This window comes from Myxocyprinus asiaticus, chromosome 31 (genome assembly GCF_019703515.2).
Source record: "Myxocyprinus asiaticus isolate MX2 ecotype Aquarium Trade chromosome 31, UBuf_Myxa_2, whole genome shotgun sequence".
NCBI lineage: Eukaryota > Metazoa > Chordata > Actinopteri > Cypriniformes > Catostomidae > Myxocyprinus > Myxocyprinus asiaticus.
The window spans coordinates 9746515-9772661 of record NC_059374.1 but is presented as its reverse complement, the minus strand read 5'-3'; the positions used below and the strand labels follow the sequence as shown (position 1 = coordinate 9772661).

At 42.1% G+C, this 26147-nt stretch overlaps 1 pseudogene; it reads left to right on the top strand.

Moving 5' to 3' along the window:
* The first annotated feature begins 6574 nt into the window (after positions 1–6574).
* The window catches only part of LOC127421803 (inactive ubiquitin carboxyl-terminal hydrolase MINDY-4B-like), a 47426-nt pseudogene continuing 27853 nt past the window's right edge, over positions 6575–26147 (top strand).

Sequence of the window (26147 nt, the reverse complement as noted above, 5' to 3'; positions counted from 1 at the left end):
TCCACTCATCTTTTTAATCATGTTCCATATTTCTTGTATAGGTGTGTTTTTACTTATTTATTCACAAAATGATCTCCAGTATTCTTTCTTTGCTTCTCTTATTGTTCTTGTTTCTGCCTGAGATTTCTTATATATTATCGTATTTTCCCAGTTGTGGGTTTTCTTCAATATTTTAAATGCTTTCCTTTTCTTCTTACTGCTTTTATACATTTCTCATTCCACCATATCCTCTCCATCCTCTTTCCTTTACTTTTTGGAATACATATTTCTGCAGCATTCTTTATGGCTGCAACTATTTCTGTATTTATCCTATCTATACTTCTTTCTTCATTAATCTCAATTCTTTCCAATCCTTCCTCACTCATTATCTTAAATTTTTCCCAGTTGGCTTTCTCATACTTCCATTTTCCTGCATTTCCTTGTTTTCCCTTCCTTATCTCACATTCATGATTGTTCTTATTATTGGGTAATGATCACTTCCAATTGTACATTAATTTAAAACTTCCCAGTTGATTATTCCTCCTAATATACTTGATACAAGTGTTAGATCCAGTGCTGACTCTAATCCTGATTTCACATCCATCCATGTTCAATTCCCATAATTTAAGCATACCAAGTTTTTCGCTTCCATCAATTCTTCAGTCTTCATTCCATTTATATCTGTTCTTTCTCCACCTCATAATGTGATATGCGCATTAAAATCCCTACACCATATCACCCTTTCACCACTTTGACCTTTTATATTTTTTATATTGTCCATTGTTAATTTTTGGCATGGGTTATAGAAGTTTATTATTACAAATATCTTCTTCTCTATCCATATTTCCACTACTATACAGTGCATCTGGAAAGTATTCACAGCCTTATTCCAAAATGGATTAAATTCATTATTTTCCTCAATTCTACAAACAATACCCCATAATGACAACGTGAAAGAAGTTTGTTTGAAATTTTTGCAAATTTATTAAAAATAAAGCGAAAAAAATCACATGTACATAAGTATTCACAGCCTTTGCTCAATACTTTGTTGAAGCACCTTTGGTACCAATTACAGCCTCAAATCTTTTTGAGTATTATGCTACAAGCTTGGCACACCTATTTTTGGGCAGTTTCTCCCATTCTTCTTTGCAGGACCTCTCAGGCTCCATCAGGTTGGATGGGGAGAGTCGGTGCACAGCCATTTTCAGATCTCTCCAGAGATGTTCAATCGGGTTCAAGTCTGGGCTCTGGCTGGGCCACTCAAGGACATTCACAGAGTTGTCCCGTAGCCACTCCTTTGTTATCTTGGCTGTGTGCTTAGGGTCGTTGTCCTGTTGGAAGATGAACCTTCGCCCCAGTCTGAGGTCCAGAGCACTCTGGAGCAGGTTTTCATCAAGGATGTCTCTGTACATTGCTGCATTCATCTTTCCCTCAATCCTGACTAGTCTCCCAGTTCCTGCCGCTGAAAAACATCCCCACAGCATGATGCTGCCACCACCACGCTTCACTGTAGGGATGGTATTGGCCAGGTGATGAGCGGTGCCTGGTTTCCTCCAGACATGACGCTTGCCATTCAGGCCAAAGAGTTCAATCTTTGTTTCTCATGGTCTGAGAGTCCTTCAGGTGCCTTTTGGCAAACTCCAGGCGGGCTGTCATGTGCCTTTTACTGAGGAGTGGCTTCCGTCTGGCCACTCTACCATACAGGCCTGATTGGTGGAGTGCTGCAGAAATGGTTGTTCTTCTGGAAGGTTCTCCTCTCTCCACAGAGAAATGCTGGAGCTCTGTCAGAGTGACCATCGGGTTCTTGGTCACCTCCCTGTCTACGGCCCTTCTCCCCCGATCGCTCAGTTTGGCCAGGCGGCCAGCTCTAGGAAGAGTCCTGGTGGTTCCAAACTTCTTCCATTTATGGAAGATGGAGGCCACTGTGCTCATTGGGACCTTCAATGCAGAAATTTTTCTGTACCCTTCCCCAGATCTGTGCCTCGATACAATCCTGTTTCGGAGGTCTACAGACAATTCCTTGGACTTCATGGCTTGGTTTGTGCTCTGACATGCACTGTTAACTGTGGGACCTTATATAGACAGGTGTGTGCCTTTCCAAATCATGTCCAATCAACTGAATTTACCACAGGTGGACTCCAATCAAGTTGTAGAAACATCTCAAGGATGATCAGTGGAAACAGGATGCACCTGAGCTCAATTTTGAGTGTCATGGCAAAGGCTGTGAATACTTATGTACATGTGATTTTTTTCATTTTTTATTTTTAATAAATTTGCAAAGATTTCAAACAAACTTCTTTCACATTGTCATTATGGGGTATTGTTTGTAGTATTTTGAGGAAAATAATGAATTTAATCAATTTTGGAATAAGGCTGTAACATAACAAAATGTGGAAAAAGTGAAGCGCTGTGAGTACTTTCCGGATGCACTGTATATTCCATTATTTCTCCTTTTTCCAAGATTCTATAAGGTATTCCATCTTTTAGGAATGTGACACACCCACCACCTTTACCTTCTTCCCTGTCTCTTCTCACACTTGTATATCCTTTTAAAACAAAATCTATCCTAGGATTCAGTCATGTTTCTTGGATACATATTATGTCTGGTTTATTTACCATATGATTTATATACCCTTTAAATTCTTGACCATTAGCACATAGACTTCTAGCATTCCATTTTAGGATTAATAACATAATCAATGTTATACAACTCATGACTCCTGACTTTGTTGACTGTCCGTTATAAGTCCTTTCCTTACTGTCTCCCATGTCAATCCTCTTATATCTAGAAATCTCTCAGCTACTTTTACTATGATCTGAATATTTTCAGTTCTTTTTTCTGTCTGGACCATGCAATTAATTACATCTGCTACAAAGAGCACAAAGTTTCTCTTGCTTATTATCATTGTATCTTTTGTTATTCTGCTATCACCATTTAATCTACTTGTCTCTTCATTCCCTTTATCATTTCCCATTCTTTCCTTTCCACTTTGCTTATTCCTTGAATCTACTGCTTTTACTGCTTCCGCATATGTTATATTATGCTTGACTTTTTCTTGTTGTATCTCCACTGCCCTTTTCCTGACCACACATCCTCCATATGCCACACTGTGATTTCTTCCACAATTACAGCATTTCACTTCCCAGACTCATGGTCTCCTCCACAGCGTGCACACCTTGTCTTTGCTTTAAATACTGTTGCAATATGCCCATATCTTTGGCAATCATAACATCTCAGAGGTTGGAGCCACATACATCCTTACTGGGTAACTAATGAAACATAGTTTTACATGATCTGGCAAATCTTTACCTTCCAACTTTAGTCGCATGGACAAACTATCGACTCTGCTCCCTTCTCTGTTCATTTGCAATCGACTTGCATCCATGATTTTCCCTCCTTCAAGATTCTTTTTTAGTTCCTCCATTGTAACTCCAAATGGGACCCCAGATATCACTCCATACACCCATGAATTTTGACCAACTATCTTATAGTTCATTACCATTTGTTTTCCCACCATTTTTAGTTTTATTGCTTTATTTTTCTGCTCTTCATTATTGCACGTTATCATCAATGCGCCATCCTGTAGTATTTTAGCAAATTTAATTTCACCTACTAGTTTCCTTAATCAATGAGTCAACGCCATTGGATTCATTCCTGCTATACCATCTCTTCCTTTAAATTTTAGTATTTCCTGGTATTCCTTTCTATTCTTATCCCTTTCAACTTCCTCTCCCTCACTATCTATGGAACTATATTCTGATCCTTCCTCTTTCCCTTTTTTCCTCTTTTTTGTGGCATATTTTCCTGCCCTACCTCCATTTCGTCCTCAACTTAACCTGTGTCTTTCACTCCTCTTTAAGTCTCTGATCCATTCCTAGTTCTATTTCCTCGAGATTTTGTCATCTCAAGAGAAATTTGAAGTTTTCTCTGACCTCACGCTCCTAACTCCTTCAACGCTGATTTCGGACCACCTCTCCACACTTTTCCAACTGGGCAGTCATTTATTTCCAGGGGTTTGAGTAAAGCATAAGAGATATGGCGTCATCAAGTAGGAGTGACCTATTTGATAATTTGCATTGATCATGCGCAGTTTCGCTTTACCGATCGGCAGGGGTGCAGCTACCCATTTCTTAGCGTGTAGGCGAAATAAAATTTTGCACCCCATGTATCTGTAGAGTGGGTGGGGTTGGGGTGTTGTCCATTATAAGTGTTAATTTGCGCCCCATGTACCTGTCAAGTGGGGGTGGGGGGGGCAGCTTTAGTGAGCTGCAAGCACCCCCCTTTACGTGATGCCACCCCCCCTTTACATGGCGCCCCTATGCGTTGCATACCTTGCATATATGGTTTTTGAGCCTCTGCCGATCGGCGAGATTTGCGGGTGCCATGATAAATTTAGTCCGCCCGATAAATCAAGTCCCCATGTGGGTAGCCATTTGTAATTCCTGAGCAAAAGCCTATTATGTTATCGTGATAGCATGTCATTGAAATCTAGGCTAACTGAAAAACACAAACAACGACACAGCTTTAATTTCACAATCTATAACTTCAGTTATATATTATTATGTGCAACATGATTTAAAAGACATTAAATGTTGTATTTACATATTTAAAACTGCATATACCATGAAGTGAATTTGTAAGATTTTTAATCAAGCACTGAATAGAGTACCCATTACTAGCTATTTGAGCCAATGGAAATGCTGTGATGTCATATGGGGACTTTACCGGGCGGACTCAATTTATCATGACACCGGTGTAGCAGTGTGTCGGCGGAGGAATTGATAAAAGAGCTGCCAAGCCGGACAGTTTGCGCTTCCTGTCGTGTATTGGATTTGATAGTAGTTTAAACAGACAAGAGGTTTGAATTTTACATTTAAAAACTAGAAACACTATTTATTTGAAAAGTTTATGTGCTGCTTAATAATGTGCCTGTTTTGTGTACAATAAGAAGGTCCCTCAGCCGGCATTGATCGACCTTCAATGTTGAAGTCAGTTGTTTCAGCATTGAACAAACCTTGAAATAATGTTTAATGCTAAATGGTTGTAAAAAGGTTAAGAAAATACAAAAGAAATATCTGCCTTTTAAATTATTATTATGATCATTATTGTTATTTTATTAGCATTTTATTATAGTTTGATCGTTAGACCTAAGAATTTATATGTTAAACATAATGATAACAATTTCATGTAAAAATATAATAATAATGTATATATAATAATTATATATTATACTTCACAATAATTATCCTATATTTTTAGATATAATATAGATATCTCACATAAAATATATAAATAAATTATATAACATTATCAACCCCATTTTTTTCTGTTCCATCCAGACCATACAATCAATGGTCTGGATCATAGTCTATGATCCAGACCCAGACAGACCCAAGTGGTGAGGTAATCTCACAAGATTACAGGAGACCGTAGACAGTGTAACAGCTCTGAATGCCACATGTCATTGAAGGACGATGAGAGAGCAGCAGAGAAAATACATTGTATGCCACAACTTTTAAAGGTTAAAAGTCATTTGAAAGGCATGTGGTTATTTCATTTATATATAAAAACTGATATGACTAAAACGCATGATGCCAATGCCTGCTAAATTAGATGCTAATGCCACAGTTTGCTGAACTAGTTAACGTAGGGCCAGGAAACAAACCATGTGCTTCTCAACATTTATGTCACTTACTTTTGGCACTTTAATGTCAGTTCACACTTTTGCAGTTGCTAGTGCGATTTCCAGGGAGCTAAACTATGCCAGTGCCTATACAGGGTTGGGGAGTAACGGAATACATGTAACGGGATTACATATTTAAAATAGAAAATATAAGTAACTGTATTCCACTACAGTTACAATTTAAATCATTGGTAATTAGAATACAGTTACATTCAAAAAGTATTTTGATTACTGAAGAGATTACTTTGCATTTTATTGTCATTTGTTTCATTTAATATTTAGTCCTTTCAGATGGAAAACATTTATACATATAAATGATGTGATCCAAAGTGCATTTGAACAGCAGTGAAACGCTTTCTTATGATGTGATACATTTATACGAGCAGACAGAGAAGTAAGTTTGGAGCAGAAGGAATAGAAATAAACCTTGTGTAAATGATCAGCTTTACGCTAAGCTAAAATGCTATTTCTAACCATTTTACTTGCACGTTACCAGGCACGATCACGATCAAGAAAATTCATGTTAGATCATAATTTCTTTTTTTCTAGTAAGACCTTTGATATTAGGGCAAAAATCGTATTCTTGATAATAATTTTTGTATTGTTTTCCTGTAAAAATATCTAAAAATCCTTAAAACAAGATCAATTTGATTTATCTTGTTTTAGAAACAACACTGCATAAGATATTTAGGTTCCCTATCTGTCACTCACTCTACATTGTGTCACCCTTGGGAGCCCCAAACACCTCTGATCCCCTTAACATGGCGCCTCCGGCTCCGCCCTGCCGCGAGGCCCCTCCACTGGTACGTCCGACGCGATCGTCGCCTTGGTCCCCCTCACCCGGAGCTTGGGGGTGTGGCTTGCGCTCCCCTACTCGTCGTGATGGCTGACCGGGACCGTCTGACTCGACTATGCGATTCAGTACACCAGCCACCCGCCTGGGTTCAGCGGTGACTGTTTTACCTCAAGTGCGGGGCGAGAACTCCGCTGCCCTCCCGGCGGAGATTGCATCCCTTCTGCGGAAGGACACGGTAGAGCCTGTCCCTCCAGCTGAGATGAAGAAGGGGTTCTACAGCCCCTCCTTCATCGTACCAAGGAAAGGGGGTGGGTTACGGCCAATCTTGGACCTGCGAGTTCTGAACTGGGCCTTGCATAGACTCCCATTCAAGATGCTGACGCGGAAATGCAATTTTAGCGAGCATCCGGCATCAGGATTGGTTTGCGGCGATAGACCTGAAGGATGCATACTTCAACGTCTTGGTTTCTCCTAGGCACAGGCCCTTTCTTCAGTTTGCCTTCGAGGGCTGTGCGCACCAGTACAAGGTCCTCCCCTTCGGTCGGTCCCTGTCACCTCGCATCTTCACGGAAGTTGCAGAGAAGGGTAAGGGAAGTGGGCGTCCGCATCCTCAACTGTCTTGATGACTTGCTGGCTCTAGCTCACTCTCGAGACTTGTTGTGTGCGCACAGGGACCTGGAGCTCAGGCACTTCAGCCGGTTGGGGCTTCGGGTCAACTGAGGAAAGAGCAGCTTTCCCCAGTACAGAGCATCTCTTTTCTCGGGTTGGAGTTAGACTTAGTATCTATGATGCGCGCCTCACAAACGAGCGCACACACTCAGTGCTGAACTGCCTGAAGTGGCTGGGGCACCGTGTGCAAAGGGCACGCAGCTGCGGGCTCCGGGACTGCGTTGGCATGTCAACTGCCTCGAGTTGCTCGCAATGTTGCTCGCCCTGCGGAGGCTTCGGCCGTTGATCCAGGGCAAGCATGTGATGGGCCGGACGGACAACACGGTGATGGTAGCATACAGTAGCTGCCAAGGCGGCTTGCACTCATGTCGCATCTCGCCCGCCGCCTCCTCCTCTAGAGTCAGCAGTGACTCAAGTCATTGCAAGCCACTCACATCCCACGCGACCTCGACAGCACGGCATGTCACGCTCAGGGGAGAGTGGAGACTCCACCCCCAGGTGGTCCAGCTGGTTTGAAGTTGATTCGGTCAAGCGCAGGTAAGCCTGTTTGCTTCCCGGGAATCCTCCCACTGCCCGCTCTGGTACGCCCTGACCGAGGCTTCCCTTGGTGCAGATGCACTGGCACACAGCTGGCCCCAGGGGCTGTGCTAGTATGTGTTCCCCTGAGTGAGCCTACTTGCATAGACCCTGTGCAAGGTCAGGGGGGACAAGGAGCAGGTCATCCTAGTGGCACCCTACTGGCCCACCCAGACTTGGGTCTTGGACCTCACACTCCTCACAACAGCCCCTCCCAGGCAAATTCCCCTGAGGAGGGTTCTCCTCTCTCAGGAACGGGGCACCATCTGGAACCCGTGACCAGATCCCTGGAATGTTCATGTCTGGCCCTTGGACGGGATGCGGAAGACCTAAGTGGCCTACTACCTGTGGTGGTAGACACGATCACTCAGGCTAGGGCTCCCTCTATGAGGCACCTGTATGCCTTGCAGTGGCGTCTGTTCGCTAAGTGGTGTTCTTCCTGAAGCGAAGACCCCCAGAGATGTGCAGTCTGGTCAGTGCTTTCCTTCCTGCAGGAGAGGCTGGTGGGGCAGCTGTCCCCCCCACCTTGAGGGTGTACGTGGCCGCTATGGCAGCACACCATAATGCAGTTGATGGTATTTAGGGAAGCACGACCTGATCATCAGGTTCCTTAGAGGCACGAGGAGGTTGATTCCTCCCAGACCGTGCCTCGTTCCCTCATGGGATCTCTCAGTGGTCCGGCGGGGAGCCCTGTTTGAGCCCTGGAGTCAGCTGAGCTAAAGGCAGTCTCTTGAAGACTGCCCTCCTGACTGAGCTCACGTCCATCAAGAGGGTAGGGGAACTGCAGGCATTCTCTGTCAGCGACAGTGCCTGGAGTTTGGTCCGGAATACACACACGTGGTCCTGAGGCCCCGACCGAGCTATATGCCCATGTTTCCCATGACCCCGTTTAGGGATCAGGTGGTGAACCTGCAAGCAAAGCTGCCCCAGGAGGAGGCAGACCCAGCCTTTTTGTTGCTGTGTCCAGTGCGTGATTTGCGCATCTACTTGGATAGCACACAGAGCTTTAGAGGCTCTGAGCAGCTCTTTGTCTGCTTCAAAGGACAGCGGAATGGGAGCGCTGCCTCCAAACAGAGGATCGCCTACTGGGTTGTTGACGCCATCGCTTTGGCATACCACGCCCAGGACGTACCGCCCCCCTTGGGGCTTCGGCACACTCCACCAGGAGTGTGGCAGCCTCCTGGGTCCTGACCAATGGCGCCTCTTTGGTAGACATTGGTAGAGCAGCGGTAGTTGGACTCCTTTCTTTCTTGTTTTGATTAGGTGTTGATGCTTATTTAACATTTCATCTTTGATTATTTGATGCACATATAAAGCTTGTATTCATATGGCGTGTTTAATATTGCACAGTTAATGTTGTTAGCATGTGGGTTTCTGGAAAAGTTATTAATGTGCGGTTTTTTTGTTGTTGTTTTTTTTACCTAAATGTTTTTACTGGGCAAATAAAAATAACATTCTTGCATTACCAAATAACATATGTACTCACTTTCCTTTATCCTAGAATTCCAGAAGAAAGTGCTCAGATGCTTATAGAAATAAGAGATTAAATAAAAATTGCTATAGTAACCACTGATGGGACAGCATTTCATATGAAGCCAGCCAACACCCAAATAGACTTCCAAGAACTGGAAAGTCATCTGGCACATGAAAAACTATACACACTACCATATAAGAAATTTTGCAACAGTTCCTAAAGAGTTTCCTCAGGCAGGGCCTAAGGGTGGCTGCGTCAGTTGTCCATTTAGCACTTTACTCCAAGGCAATCTCTAAATCTATTTGGTGGATTACCACAAAGATTAGTGAGCAACTTCATGCTCCTCAGCAGGGCTGTGGTAAGATGATTTAAGTTTGGGCTGCTGTAGCGCATATGTATTCCACTACAGATTACAGAATACATGCTGTAAAATGTAATTTGTAACATATTCTGTTAGATTACTCAAGGTCAGTAACGTATTCTAAATACTTTGGTCTAGATTTTTTCACTTGTTTTGACTATAAAAACTCTGCCAGTACGATAAGACAAAATACACATGTTAAAAATACATTCTCTGATAAACATAAATATCTTATGCAGTGTTGTTTCTAAAACAAGATAAATCAAACTGATCTTGTTTTAAGGATTTTTAGATATTTTGACAGGAAAACAATACAAAAATTATTATCAAGAAAAGATTTTTGCCCTAATATCAAAAGTCTTACTAGAAAAAAAGACATTTTGATCTAACGTGAATTTTTTTGATAAATATGATTGTGCCTGGTAACGTGCATGTAAAATGGCTAGAAATAGCTTTTTAGCTTAGTGTAAAGCTGTCAATTACACAAGGTTTATTTCTGTTTCTTCTGCTCCAAACTTACTTCAAACTTACTTCTCTGTCTGCTCATATGAATGTAACACATCATAAGAAAGTGTTTCACCGCTGTTCAAATGCACTTTGGATCGCATCATACATGTATTTATATGTATAAATGTTTTCCATCTGAAAGGACTAAATATTAAATGAAACAAATGACAATAAAATGCAAAGTAATCTCGTCAGTAATCAAAATATTTTTTGAATGTAATTGTATTCTAATTACCAATTATTTAAATTATAACTGTAGTGGAATACAGTTACTTATATTTTGTATTTTAAATACGTAATCCCGTTACATGCATTCCGTTGCTCCCCAATCCTGCATATATAGGCACTGGCACAGACAAATAGACTTTACTTAATACACAGTGTGTAGTGGGTGTTCTGACTTTTTTTATTTTCTTTATTTATTATTATTTATTTTTTTAATCAGGTTCCAGCGAACATTTTTTATTTTATTTTTTTTTATTCCATGCATAACGTCACGTTGTAATATAGCATAGGCTACTACGTTACTGTAACAATCACTATTAATGAATGAGTGCAGTCGTTCTACTTATCTGAGATTTATTCTTGACTGTACAACAGGTAACAGGCAACACGTCACAAAGCTAACGAGCAATTCTCTCTCAAAATCATTCCCTCACTTCTCTCTCAGACACCGAACCCGTCGGAAGGGCAGCTTTCCCACTATCATTCCAACACAAAGGCACTATCGAACTTAGTGCATTATATTATCAGTGCACATAATCTTTAACGCTACAATATCAATCAAATGCATGCCAGTTTTGTAACTACCAGGTCCCGTTGCGCACAGCAAACAAGTAGGCTACATATCCACATTTAGGTTCAAAATCCCAAACTACACAGCACACATTTTTGCAGCAAGAGCATAGCCTATCAGTGTAATGTTACAAGCTATTGACAACTGTTAATATTAAATTAAAGTGTTACCATGAGATGAGCGGCTAGATGCTCCAATAGTTGAAATAGTCCAAACGGGGCTTGACTTCAGGGGTTGAGATGAAGGCCCTTATGATTTACAAATAAGTATGATACTGTGAAATGTTGTAAATAATTTCTCAAGAGTCAAGACTTCCTCAAGCATACAGTTTTTAAGAAAACATATCCAAAATGTTTTAATGTAAAACATATATAAGACTGAAAAAAGAAAAGAACAACCACCATCTCGACACCAGGGGGTGCTGCAGCACCCCTGCTTCCCATGGCCCTGCTCCTCAGTAGATGAACCTTCTCAATTTTGATCACCTATGACTTTTCCTCAAGCACCACCCTCAGGCCAAAAAGTACAATCCCCACTCTTTGACTTCTTGCATTCCCACCAAGCCAGTGGGACAGCAGCAGAAGAGGAATAATATCTTCTGTTTAACTGTTGACCACTTAAAAATCTTGAGTTTACAATTAACAAATTTCACATAATGCTAGAGCCCCAAGTGGTCAGTTATGATCACTTGAAAGAAAAGAAACCAGTTGTACCAGTAAGCACTGCTATTGTGTCAAACTTATAGACCAGCTGAATTTTTTTGTTGTGTTTCTTTTTCAGCGAGCACATTTGCAAACATTTGCAAACATTTGCACGTCTGTTTTGAAGAAGTGTGACTAATAAATTGCACATAGGCGAGTTCTTACGTTTCTCTGGACACTCAGATCTGCACCCCTTGTATGCAGCTTTGATAAAGTGTCCCTTGACAAAAGTAAATATTTTGAACCCTTTATAAGTTGTACTTAGGCTGCATTTGTCATTTTCTAACCCAGATATTACATTCAATATTTTAAACTTTAATATGTTTGTGTTTTTCAGAACTCTCTCAAATGGCATGATGGCCCAGATGAGTTTGAAGGGGAAATGTAGGAAGGTGCCATTTTCTCAGTCTCTGCTTTGCCAGACCATCTGTGGTAAGTTTAAAAATGTTAATTGAAAATAGGAGCAGGAGGACAACTCCTAAGGACATTTGTGTCCGTTGAGTTTTCTGTTGTTGTTGTTGTTGTTGTTGTTGTTTTGTAATCATTCAGGTTGTGCTTATCCAAATGACATGAAATTTCACCATGTAGTCCCAAATTGTAATTTCTCATCAGTGATGTAACTTCAACATAACTTAAGTTAATGGCTGTCTTTTCATTCATTTTTTTGTCTTTTTACTTATAGTGGTCGTAAGTGCATACATTTAGATGAAAAGCCAATTCTATTATTAATACATGCAGTCAAATAGGTTAGACAGGTTTCTTGGTTATCCTCTTTGGGAACCCTGTCATTTTTGGTGTGCAGTGAGTAGAATATGACCCTAATTAGACATGCAGTATGGAAAAAACACACTACATCAGCTGGTTGTCAGTCTATCATCACTTTTGAATTTGTCACACGTGTGCTCTGATCTATTATTGGTCCAAAACTTGGATAGGCAAAGTTTTTGTGAAATTGGCTAAAAATGCTGTTGATGATGCTGGCCAAGTGACATACTTGAGTGGAGTGTGGTTACCTAGCAACAACAAAGTGGTTTTCTGGCTGCACAAATCAAGAGAGTTTGCACACTTTGTGTTTCTTAACATAAAAGTGTGACCTAAATGTGATCATACTTAAACAACTTTGGTACAGCTTTGGAAAATAGTTGGCAACAACATACAGGATGTTATTCATGGGCTGAAATGTACAGCATTTTTGACAATGATCTAACTTGTGGTTTGTTTTTCCTCTTTAGACACTGTCATCAGCACATTCAAAACAACACAAACAAAAATAATGGAGACCATTTCCAAATATTTAAAGTATGCACCGTATAGGATGGGAGGTGATGGCCGTAAGAAGACTCTCCCTTGACCAACGGCACTTGCATTTTTTTTTTTTTTTTTTTTTTTTTTTTTTTTAAGTGTTTAAAGACCCATATTTCTTTTTGTTCTGTTTATAGTTTCATGTTTTACTGTTGTTGCAGTTACTCCCCGAATAAAATCGTGTTTGCCTCGTGATGTATGCTCAGATTTCGTTTAGTGCGAGAATGTGTGGCATCGTTGCATTCTCTCGTCTTGTTTGTTGGTTGGCATGGGCGTATATTGCCTCATGGTCTTGGCGATGCACGCTCATGCCATTCGGGTGTTTTGTTGTCTTGTGAAAGCACGTGACTTTGTTTTGTTTCTGTATCGCAGCGTGTCTCTGTCTTACGTCATACTCAGCCTCCTTGTTTGCCCATTATTAGTTTATTAGTCACAACTGCCCTGTCTTGTTAACCTGTTGATTTCTCTCCCTATTTTAGTCTCCTAGCATTTGCTGTCCAGTGCCTTGTGTGTCCAGTTGGTTGGTCTAGTTATTCCCTGTAGGTCCTGTTTCCCCTACCTGGTTCCGCTTCGGTCCGGTCTGTCCTGTTTCCCCCTGCCCCAGCCTGGATTACCCTTTTCCCCCTTTGGGGTAGTTTGTTTATTTTTTTCCCCCTCATGGGAGTTTTTGCCCTTGTGTTATTTAATAAATTCCCTTATTTTTCAACTCTGCGTTCGGGTCCTGCCTCTGCATTCTCTGACATATATAGTCTGAAATACCCGTCTGTGTTGACAGAAGTCTCATGTTAGAATAACACTATATAGTCTGAAATACCCTAAAAGACTAAAGACTAAAAGACTAAAATCTGCAGTGAAACCATGATTCTCACCAACCTCATAATTGTTTCCACTGCTGTTGCCCCATTCTATGAAACAAACTGACCACTATTGATGCTTACATACTCAACTTTATTTTAAGCAAGATCAAATGTTGGTAGCTGGTAGAATTATTTGAGGGAGGACTTGACAGGAACTTCTGATTATCAGGACTTCATTTTACATGATCTCCCACACCATCACCTTTCTTATGAGTGGAATGTCACACTACAGAGAATGAGAGTGAGAGACAGAATCATCATCATGAATCAACTTTGTTAAAATGCTCAAAGAGCAAGAAATGTACTCCAATTCTCATTTTAACAGCAAAAATAAGAAATAGAATGAGAATCAATGATTTGAGAGAACTAGCTCAATCATGTCTGAAACCTGTCTTAATGCGAGTAGCTTTCCTTGCGAAATGTGGTCTGCATATTTGCAAACAAAAACACCACAGTCATTGCCATTCATCTGTTTGGGAACTGCCTAGATACACAATTACAAGCAGAACATTTAGCTTAAAAGGACACTTAAGCCATCTTTTCACTGCAAAGGTGGCACAAAACATCTGAAATGGCATTTAGGTGTATTTACACAGACTGTCTAATGCTGCTCAGAGGTGACAAATGCATTTACACAGTTACAAATGCATAAGTGGTTTTAGATTAATGTTTTAAATATAAATAATGAATATAGAAATCTGAAATAAATGGTATTATGAAGTTACACTATTAAATATGAAACTATAAATTATGAAATACTATATGTCCTATCATGACAACAACAGTTTAAGGCTGCTCTGATGCTGCATTCAAGTCACACAGAATCAAAGCAGCATCAAAATAGCCTTTTATACTAGGGGCTGAGGTGGGTCAGAGCAGGCATAATTTAGTTGTCTAACTATAATTTGTCTAAGCATAAATTGTGTCTTTACACAGAATTTTGAGCAGGCACATAGCAGCCTTAAATCAGACATGTAAAGACGCCTTGATTAAGAGAATATTCATAAAATTCACGATATGGTGGCATTACATTGGTTCTCATTCGGCCGATGGTCCATCTGGAAGCCTCCAAGATGCAGCCTTTCTTCACTTTGTACTCCTCCATGAGGGAGGTACTTTCTGTTAAATATTCACAAATGAGACAAGCATATACAGTTAGTCAGAAGTTTGCATACACCTTAGCCAAATACATTTAAACTCAGTTTTTCACAATTCCTGACATTTAATCCTACAAAACTTTCCCTGTCTTAGGATCACTACTTTATTTTAAGAATGTGAAATGTCAGAATAATAGTAGAGAGAATGATTTATTTCTGATTTGATATCTTTCATCACATTCCCAGTGGGTCACAAGTTTATATACGCTTTGTTAGTATTTGGTAGCATTGCCTTTAAATTGTTTAACTTGGGTCAAATGTTTTGGGTAGCCTTCCACAAGATTCTCACAATAAGTGAGGAAGGAATTTTGGCCCATTCATCCAGACAGAACTGGTGTAACTGAGTCAGGTTTGTAGGCCTCCTTGCTTGCACATGCTTTTTCAGTTCTGCCCATATTTTCTATCAGATTGAGGTCAGGGCTTTGTGATGGCCACTCCAATGCCTTGAATTTGTTGTCCATAAGCCATTTTGCCACAACTTTGGAGGTATGCTTGGGGTCATTGTTCATTTGGCAGACCGATTTGTGACCGAGCTTTAACTTCCTGGCTGATGTCTTGAGATGTTGCTTCAATATATCCACATAATTTTCCTTCCTCATGACGCAATCAATTTTGTGAAGTGCATCAGTCGCTCCTGCAGTAAAGCACCCCCACAACATGATGCTGCCACCCTCATGCTTCATGGTTGGGATGGTGTTCTTCAGCTTGCAAGCCTCACCCTTTTTCCTCCAAACATAACGATGGTCTTATGGCCAAAAAGTTTGATTTTTGTTTCATCAGACCAGAGGACATTTCTCCAAAAAGTAAGATCTTTATCCCCATGTGCACTTGCAAACTGTAGTCTGGCTTTTTTATGGCAGTTTTGAAGCAGTGTCTTCTATCTTGCTGAGCATCCTTTCAGGTTATGTTGATTTGGGACTCAATTTACTGTGGATATAGATAGTTGTCTACCTGTTTCCACCAGCATCTTCACAAGGTCCTTTGCTGTTGTTATGGGATTGATTTGCACTTTTGACACCAAACTACATTCATCTCTAGGAGACAGAATGCGTCTCCTTGCTGAGTGGTTTGGTGACTGTGTTCCTGTGGTGTTTATACTTACATACTATTGTTTGTACAGATGAACGTGGTACCTTCAGGCATTTGGAAATTGCTCCCAAGGATGAGCCAGACTTGTGGAGGCCCACAATTTTTATTTTTCTGAGGTCTTGGCTGATTTCTTTTGATTTTCCCATGATGTCAAGCAAAGAGGCACTGAGTTTGAAGGTAGGCCTTAAAATACATCCACAGGTACACCTCCAATTTAGTACACCTCCTATCAGAAGCTAATTGGCTAATTGTCTAAAGGCTTGACATCATTTTCTGGAATTTTCCAAGCTGCTTTAAAGGCACAGTCAACTTAGTGATTATAAACTTCTGACCCACTGGAATTGTGATATAGTCAATTAAAAGTGAAACAATCTGTCTGTAAACAATTGTTGGAAAATTTACTCGTGTCATGCACAAAGTAGAAGTCCTAAACGACTTGCCAAAGCTATAGTTGCTAATATTAAATCTGTGGAGTGGTTAAAAAATTAGTTTTAATGACTTTAATCTAAGTGTGTGTAAACTTCTGACTTCAACTGTACATCTTCAAAGCAGTTTGATGACAAAACCAAAGTAGTGGCAATAATAAGGAGACTCACAACATTTGACAGACATCACTATATCTCTGACCCATAGAGTCATAGCACTGGATTGTCTGGGATTTGAAATCAATTACCTGGTGATAAGTAATGGAGGCAGAAATACAAAACATTAAATTATATTAAAACAAAATATTAAATACAGTAAACAGTATATGTTTCAAACTTTTTAAAAAAAAAATCTATATAGATGTGAAAACAGAAAGTTTTACAAAGGCATCATAATTAATAAATGAATTACAGCCCAAGTCCAGTGCATGCCTAGGTGCAAAGGAACAAGAACAAGATCATGGAGGAAGAGATCAACTGTTTTTGTCCACTTCTTCACTGCTGCATGACCTGCAAAATGTCCCTTACTGTGAAGCTTTGGGAAGAAAAATGTGTTGAAAGAGTAGACCCTGAGGCCATCCAGCTGATCACTGCTCCTCTTCATTAGCAGGGACAAATATAAGTTTATAACCTTAAAGACATAAAAAGAAAAATATTCATAACTAGGGATTCATCCTATATTCGTGACAGCCAATATTAGTGCATTATAAATTAGCAGCATTGATCCGATTAGGCGGATATTGTAAGCAGTGGCAGGTCACAAAAGTAGTAAACTGTTATTCATCTTTTCGTCTGCACATCATTTTAAAGCAAACAAGCAAAACAATAAAGATTTTTAATGTAGGCCATAATACTGATTATTATTATCAGTAATAATGTCAATATTAGCCAAAATCTTCCACATCACTATTCCCCTATTTACTGCACCATCAAAAGCAAGACAAGTTAACTAAAATAATCACACTGGAGGAATTAAAGTCAAAGTGAGTATCCATTTATAACCCGGTTTACTTCTGTATCATGACATTTCTGACAGAAACAAGATATTTAATGAGAGAAAATGTCGAGCAGGTCTTGATTTTATCTATCAGGAAATGATTGGATCGTGAAAAGTGAAAATATAGAGGTGGAGAGGTTGAGAAAGTAAGAGGGATTTGTGAAGTCATCCAAAAAAGAAACCCACTTAAGAGGTGGCACAAGTTGTTACATTTTGATAAAAGATTATAAAGACAAACAAAATATGTACTGATTAATCGTTCAAAACAAGCCAAAAAATTAAATTGAGTCAATTTTGATGTTGACTTTAACTCTTACTTATTTTAAAGTTAATTCCTAAATGGCACTGGCACTAAGATGAAAACAATTAAAGGGATAGTTCACCCAAAATTAAAAATACTCTCATCATTTACTCACTTTCATGCCATTCCAGATGTATATGACTTTCTTTCTTCTGCAGAACACAATTTTTTTTTTTTTTAGAAGAATATATCAGCTCTGTAGGTCCATACAATGCACGTGAATGGTGGCCAGACATTTGAAGCTCCAAAAAACAGATAAAGGCAGCATACAAGTAATCCATTAGTTTAATCATTGTCTTCTGAAGTAATCCAGTCAGTTTTGGGTGAGAACAGACCAAAATGTTACTCCTTTTTCACTGTACCTATTGCCATTGCAGTCTCTAGGCATGATAATAATCTCAATTACACTTCCTAGTGCTTGACGCATGCACAGAGCGCTAGATGGCTCCAGGAGGTGTAATCAAATTTGAAATCATGATCGCCAAGGAGGCTGCTGTGATGATTTATAATGAAAAAGGAGTTATATTTTGGTCTGTTCTAACCCAAAACCAATTGGATCACTTCAGTAGACATAGATTAAACCACTGTTGTCCATACAACTCCAGCGGTAAAATTAATGTTTTCTAAAATGACACGATCACTTTTGGTGCAAATAAGGTCTATATTTAAGTACTTTATGACCATAAACCATTGCTTCCAGTGTGACAAATTCGCATTGGCATGTTCCGGGCATAATCTCACTTTTGACTCTCAGTTTAGACATAGCACACAAACACACCTGTGAAGAGGAGGAGGGCATGGCGCTGAGTTGCCTAATCAGCAGGAGAGAGATAAAGGAGGAGCCGGGGATGCCAGAGAGAGAGACGCACGTGGCCATTCTGTGTGTGTTGTTATGTTTCAGTTCATCATTTAATGTTGTAATTAAAGTCATGTTGAGTGTTAACCCGTTTCCTGCTTTCTCCTTTCCCGATGAACAAGAGGCTTGTCTGTCACACTGGTGCCAAAACCCGGGATTGGAGGAAGACATGCTGTCAGAGAGCCTTCGCCGCTGACAGAGGATCGCGACGCCGAGGAGAGGATGGGTTTGATGGTACTGGAGTTGTTCGCCAGGACATGGAGGAGCCTGCTGCCATCCACCAGGAAGTGGAGGAGCCACTGCTGTCTGCTAGGGGACAGAGGAGCCCACTGCCATCTGCCAGGAGGCGGAGGAGCCGCTGCCATCTGCCAGGAGGTGGAGGAGCCCGCTGCCATCCGCCAAGAAGCAGAGGAGCCACTGCTGTCTGCTAGGAGACAGAGGAGCCCACTGCCATCTGCCAGGAGGCAGAGGAGCCGCTGTCATCTCCCAGGAGGCGGAGGAGCCACTGTCATCTCCCAGGAGACGGAGGAGCTCGCTTTCATCCACCAGGAGGTGGAGGAGCCGCTGCTGTCTGGCAGGAGCCATCACCTGGCATCGTGGAGGATCACTGTGACAGCTGGCTGAGGACCGAATGGCGGTGTGGTCAGGAACTGGAGTTTTTTTTTCTTTTCTCTCACTCTCTCTTCTCTCTCTCTTTCTCTCGGGCACTCCCGCTCTCTTTCTCTCTCCCCTCTCACTCCCCTCATCCTGCCCAGGTTCCCAGGAGGCAGGGAAGACCAGCAGGTGGTGGAACGGCTGAAGGGGGCACTCCTCCCCTTCAGGAATCGGGCATTGGGGGTATGTGACGAGGAGGAGGGCGTGGCCGGGTCGTGAGGATGCACGCCTGGCGCTGAATTGCCTAATCAGCGGGAGAGAAATAAAGGAGGAGCCAGGGACGCCAGAGAGAGAGAGAGAGAGAGAGAGAGAGAGAGAGAGAGAGAGAGAGAGAGAGAGAGAGACGCATGCGGCCGCTCTGTGTGTGTGTTGTTATGTTTCAGTTCAACGGTTTATGTTGTAATTAAAAAGTCTTGTTGAGTATTAACCCAGTTACTGCTTCCTCCTTTCCCGATGAACAAGAGCCTTGTCTGCCACAGCACCATTGTGAGTAAACAAACAATACAAATACAGATCTAAACCAAAACCAACGAAGCTTCTCTACAGCGTTCCTCCTACTCAGTTGTAAATAGCTCTGCTCTTCCACGTGTGTCGCACGTGCGTCAGTTCTTGCGTAAACATGCCAACGCGATTACGCCACATGCGCATACTTCTGCTGACCAAATGCGATGCTTTATAGTTAAAAATAATTTAAATATTGATCTTTTTCGCACAAAAAACAATCGTTTCAATTTAGAAGTCATTAATTTAACCTCTGGAGTTATATGGATGACATTTATGCTGTTCTTTTTGGAGCTTCAAAAGTCGAATCACCATCCACTTGTGTTTTAAGGACCTACTGAGCTAAGATATTTTACTATTTTTCTTCAAATGTGTTCTGCAGAAGAAAGAAGGTCAGACACATCTGGGATGGCATGAATTGAGTAAAAGATTTCTGGGTGAACTAACCCTTTATTATTGCTCCCTTGTAACAAATTAACCATGGTTCCCTATCTGTCACTCACTCGACGTTGTGTCGATGTAGTGACACTAGGGGTCACTCTTGGGATGCCGAGACACCTCTGGTCTTTGATAAAAGGCCAATGAAAATTGGCGAGTGGTATTTGCATGCCACTCCCCCGGACATACGGGTATAAAAGGATCTGGTATGCAACCACTCATTCAGATTTTCTCTTCGGAGCCAAACGGTCATGCTCATTGAGCTGAATACTACTGTTCATTCACCTCTGCTGGATCTGATGGCACATTTCAGCGGCTTCTCCCTCCTCTGCACTGGTGCACTGCAGAGAACGCCCATGGGCGCTTCGGCAGAAAAACTAGAGAGTATATTTTCTGAAAGATCTTTTTCCCTCTAAAAGAGTATATATTTCTCTAAAATAGCGCACACACGGAACGTCTTTTTAAAGATGCGTCTTTTTAAAGATGCCTTTCCGATTGTGTGTTATTCCTGGTTGCGGTTGTTATCTCTCAACTTCGGATGGTCATGATCGCTGTCTTTCGTGTCTGGGCGCGACCCACACAGAGGTAGCGTTTGTGGATGGTTCATGTTCTCCCTGCATGAACGTTGCGGTCGCGGCTTGCTTTCGTAAGAAAGCACGCCACCCCAGCGGCTCCCCACCTCGGTCCTTCTACCTATGGGTATGAGGCCAGCGTGGATAGCACTGGGGGCGATTTGGGGACCCCAATGGGATCGTCTCTGCCGGGTATCCCCCCACGGACCTCCCATTCCCCAGCACGCTCGTCTGCCCCAATTGGGCTTCCGGATGAGTTCAGCGGCTCGTCTCACGGCGAGTCTGTCTTCTTGTTCGCAGCCCGCGAAGATGATGAGCTCTCGAGTGCAGCATCAGAGAGCGGGCTTGTCCAGTCGGACGCAGAAGCCTCAGCTGGGCTTCCCCCTTCGGGAACGATTGCCCAGTCACAGGCCGTTGCCGAAATGACAGACATGCTTCGGGTTAGAGTGGAACCCTCCGCTCTCCCCTGAACCCTCGCGGCTTGATGATTGGTTTCTGGGCTCGCGGTGCCGCTCAAAGCAGCCACGCCCTGCTCCAGTGCCATTCTTCCCAGAAGTGCATGAGGAGCTGACGAAGTCATGGGAGGCACCTTTTACTGCCTGGCCCCGATTCCGCAGTTCCCCCACTCTCACTACCCTCGATGGCGGGGCAGCCAGGGGCTATACGGCGATTCCCCCGGTGATTAAGGCGCTCGTGGTGCACCTATGCCCGCAGAGCGCCGCCACCTGGCGCGGACGCCCTAAGCTCCCGTCCAAGCCCTGTAGGCTCACGTGGTCCCTGACGGCTAAGCCCTACAGTGCAGCTGGATAAGCCGCCTCTGCCCTGCACGCCATGGCTCTCCTGCAGGTCCACCAGGCCAAGGCACTGAAAGAACTACACAAGGGTATTTCCGCCCCAGATTTGATGCAGGAACTACGCTCGGCGACCGACCTCACTCTCTGAGCGACGAAGGTCACGGCGCGGTCTCTTGGGCGGACGATGGCCACACGAGTGGTCCAGGAGCGCCACCTTTGGCTCAACCTGGTCGAGATGGGCGAGGCCGACAAGACACGGTTTCTTGCTGCCCCCATTTCCCAGGCGGGCTTATTCTGAGACAACGTCAAGGACTTTGCCCCTCCACTCACGTGGAGCTGGTAAGAAGACCACTCCATCCCCCGGTAGAGGGCCAGCTGGAAAATCTTTTGTTGCCTTTTTGTTTGATTTCGCCGCATGCCCAAGTGGCTGCGGTACACACCCACGGTGGTAGACACAATCACTCAGGCTAGGGCCCCCTCTATGAGGCGCCTGTATGCCTTTAAGTGGCATCTGTTCGCTAAGTGGTGTTCTTCCCGACGCGAAGACCCCCAGAGATGCTCAGTCAGATCTGTGCTTTCCTTCCTGCAGGAGAGATTGGAAGGGAGGCTGTCCCCATCCACCTTGAAGATGTACGTTGCCGCCATAGCAGCACACCATGACGCAGTCGACGGTAAGTCCTTAGGGAAGCACGACCTGATCATCAGGTTCCTAAGAGGCGCCAGGAAGCTGAATCCCTCCAGACCGCACCTTGTTCCCTCATGGGACCTCTCTGTAGTTCTTCAGGGTCTACAGAGAGCCCCCTTTGAGCCTTTGCAGTCAGCCGAGCTTAAGACACTCTCCTTGAAGACTGTCCTCCTGACTGCGCTCACTTCCATCAAGAGGGTAGGTGACCTGCAAGCATTCTCTGTCAGCGAAATGTGCCTAGAGTTCGGTCCGGGTTACTCTCACGTGATCCTGAGACCCCGACCGGGCTATGTGCCCAAGGTTCCCACCACCCCTTTTAGGGACCAGGTGGTGAACCTGCAAGCGCTGCCCCAGGAGGAGGCAGACCCAGCCCTGTCATTGCTGTGTCTGGTGCACGCTTTACGCATCTATTTGGATCCCACGCAGAGCTTTAGAATCTCTGAGCAGTTCTTTGTCTGCTTTGGTGCACAGCGGAAAGATAGCGCTGTCTCCAAACAGAGGATCAGCAACTGGCTTGTTGATGCCATAACTATGGCATATCTCACCCAGGACATGCCGCCCCCGGTAGGGCTACGAGCCAATTCTACCAGAGGTGTAGTGGCTTCCTGGGCCATGGCCAGAGGTGCCTCTCTAACAGACATTTGCAGAGCAGTGGGCTGGGCAACACCCAACACCTTTGCAAGGTTCTACAACCTCCGGGTGGAACCGGTTTCGTCCCAGGTAGTGGCATGCAACACAAGCGAATAAGCCCGGGATAGCTGGCCTGGTGTATCGCTTGTACATAGTTCCTTCCACCTCCCTTGGAGCTGAAGACGTGTGGCATTAATTCCCAGTAGTGTTCACAAACTTTGTTCCCTGGTTGACTTCCTCTGAGCCCTGTGGCAGTCGAGTTTTCGGAGAGACTCGCTGCCGGCCCAGTACACGTGCTAACTAAGAGTGCTGTTCTGGGGTAGGTGCTCTGCATGTGGCGGTTCCCTGTAAGGCTAACCCCATGTGATATATATCTTCCACTAGTTCGTTTCCCTGTTGGCAAACTGCATCTTCCTAGGGCAGAGCCCCTCTGCCCCAGTCTCCATGTTTGTAATAACTCCTCCCCCGTTGAGTAGGATCTACCTTGAAGACTCTCCACATGGTCGGAAAGACCATGTGACGTATTCTTCCACTTAAATATCCCCCCCCCTCTTTGGGCGAGGTGTGGTCTCCGCGGTGTCTTCCCCTTGGGAGGGACACCCCCCGACTAGACCTGGCGGCCCAGTCGGATAATCTCCCTTCTTTTTTAGGGAGTGGAAAAAGAGAAAGGGAAAAGAGGCCATGACTGGGTTAAGCCTGTCTCTATCTTTTGGGTAGTCAACTTGTCCCTAAAGGGCCGTTCGACACTCATGACTATGTTGGGGGAGGTTACGTGTCAACCTGGTGTGCTGGCTATGTGGCACACAGTAGTCTGCCCACCACACACCGCCAATTCACGTAACACAGTTCAGCCAATTGTGGCGTTTCGTATAGGGACCCCTAGTGTCACTACATCGACACAACGTCGAGTGAGTGACAGATAGGAAACGTCATGGTTACTTGTGTAACCTCTGTTCCCTGATGGAGGGAATGAGACATCGTGTCCCTCCTGCCACAACGCTGAACTACCCGCTGAAATGGCCGGACCTTATATCCTCCTCAGCATAAAACCTGAATGAGTGGTTGCATACCAGCTCCTTTTATACCCGTATGTCCGGGGGAGTGGCATGCAAATACCACTCGCCAATTTTCATTGGCCTTTTATCAAAGACCAGAGGTGTCTCGGGCTCCCAAGAGTGACCCCTAGTGTCACTACATCGACACAACGTCTCATTCCCTCCATCAGGGAACGGAGGTTACACAAGTAACCATGACGTTTTACTTTAGTAAAATCTTAGCAAACATGACTTTAGTAACCATGGTAAATATTGTACTAATGGTTTTCAAATACCATGTTTAAACAATGGATTCTGTAGTAAAAGAAGTTTAAATTATTTATTTTTTTTTCAGCAGTAACAATAGTTTAATTATGGTAGTAAAATCAGAGGAACCACAAAATTCAAATTTTATTACCAAACTTTTCATTGTCCTGTGTTATTATACAATGGTTTCACTACAAGTATCATGTTTAAAATATGGTTAATACTAAAACCATGGTAAGATGTATGGTAATGGTTTTACTACAAATACCATTGTTCAACTATGGTTACTGTACTAAAACCACAGTTATTTTTTGCCAGGAATGCAAAACTATTGCAAGGGGGAGATCCTCCCTCTCTGTCCTCTTACGGGGCTCCATATGTTCCAAACCTGTATGTTATTATTTTGTGAAACAGAAAAGATATTGCAATATTGTATTTCAGTCAACCACTCACTTTTTAGAAAAGAAAGATGCAATGAAAAAAATGGTGACTGAGAATGTCAGTCCCTAATGTTCTGCCTTATACTTTATCTCCTTTTTTGTTTCACAGAATAAAAATGTCTAAGGTTCAGAACAACATGAGGGTGTGCATATGATGATAGCATTTACATTTTATGGATGAGCTATTTCTTAATATCTGTAAAATTGAGACTACCTTTAAATTAGCCTCTAATTTGTTATTATACAAATTAATTTGTGAATGCAACAGTGTGAAGTCATTTTTCTAATTGGCTGTTAAGTATTAAGATTTATATACTGTAGAAAAAGTTAACTCCAAAGAATGATGTATTTGTATATATTGTGTATAAATAAAATAATGAATAACTGAATGTGCTGTGTGTTTAATAAAGAGTACAAATATAGGCTGACTTATTCATTTGTAAGTATTTGGGATTTTAAAAACAAAAATAGAAAATAAATTGATTGTATAACTTCGTTTCACCCAATTGAAATCAACGTTGTTTCAACGTGAGGTAAGCAAACCAATTAGATTGATTTTATGATAGTTTTCAATGGCGAGAACGACGTAGATTCAACATGACTTTGAGCAAAAAGATGTGGAATCAGCATCGATGATCAACGTCATTTCGATGCTGTGAGAGACATCGATTCTATGTCAGATTGCTATCTGGGATTGTTGTCAAATTTACTGCTGATATGAAATATGTTTTTTAATTGTAATCTTGACCAACTAGTTTAAATATTTCTGTCTTTCCCCATTCAAGCAGACAGGAGCTGTACTTTTATGCCACTTGGTAGGGCCGTAGCAGTGAATTCTGGGCCCCCTGACTATATTTTGCTCTGGGCCCCTTTCCTATTAAAATAATACAGTTCCTGTTCCTTTGGGCCCCTAGAATCATTACCACCTTTCACCCCACTAGCTACAGCCATGCCACTTGGATCCATAGAAAATAGCTGCCTGGAAGCACTCCCAAGATGGCCACTGAGTGGACTGACTTGCCTTGATAGAGACTTTGATAAAAATCTTTAAGAGATACAACGAAAGCCCATTTCCGCTACACTGAAAAAAAAAATGCTTTGGAAGTCATAATTATGAGATAAAAAGTCATAATTATTAGATTCAAAGTCATAATTTTGAGATTAAAAGTCACAATTTTGAGATAATTAGTAATATTTATGAAATTAAAAGTGATAATTGTTCAAATTAAAGTCATTTCTTTAGATCCAAAGTCATCATAATTAATAGATTTAAAGTAATATTTATTACATAAATGTCATAATTGCGAAAACAAACTTCATAGTTGTTAGATAAAAGTCATAATTATGAGTTACTAAATCACAATTATGACACAAAAAAATCAAAATTATGAGATAAGTCATAATTATGAGATAGAAAGTCAAAATTATGAGTTGAGCAAGTCAAAAGGAGATTAAAGTCAAAATGAAGATACAAAAAATCAGAACTACGAGATTCAGAGCTTTTTTATGTTTACTGGATTTTGTGTGACAATAAGTGATAAATGAAAACTATTTATTTCATTATTTTTTAAGACATCCTCACTATGCAACATATTTCACAAGTGC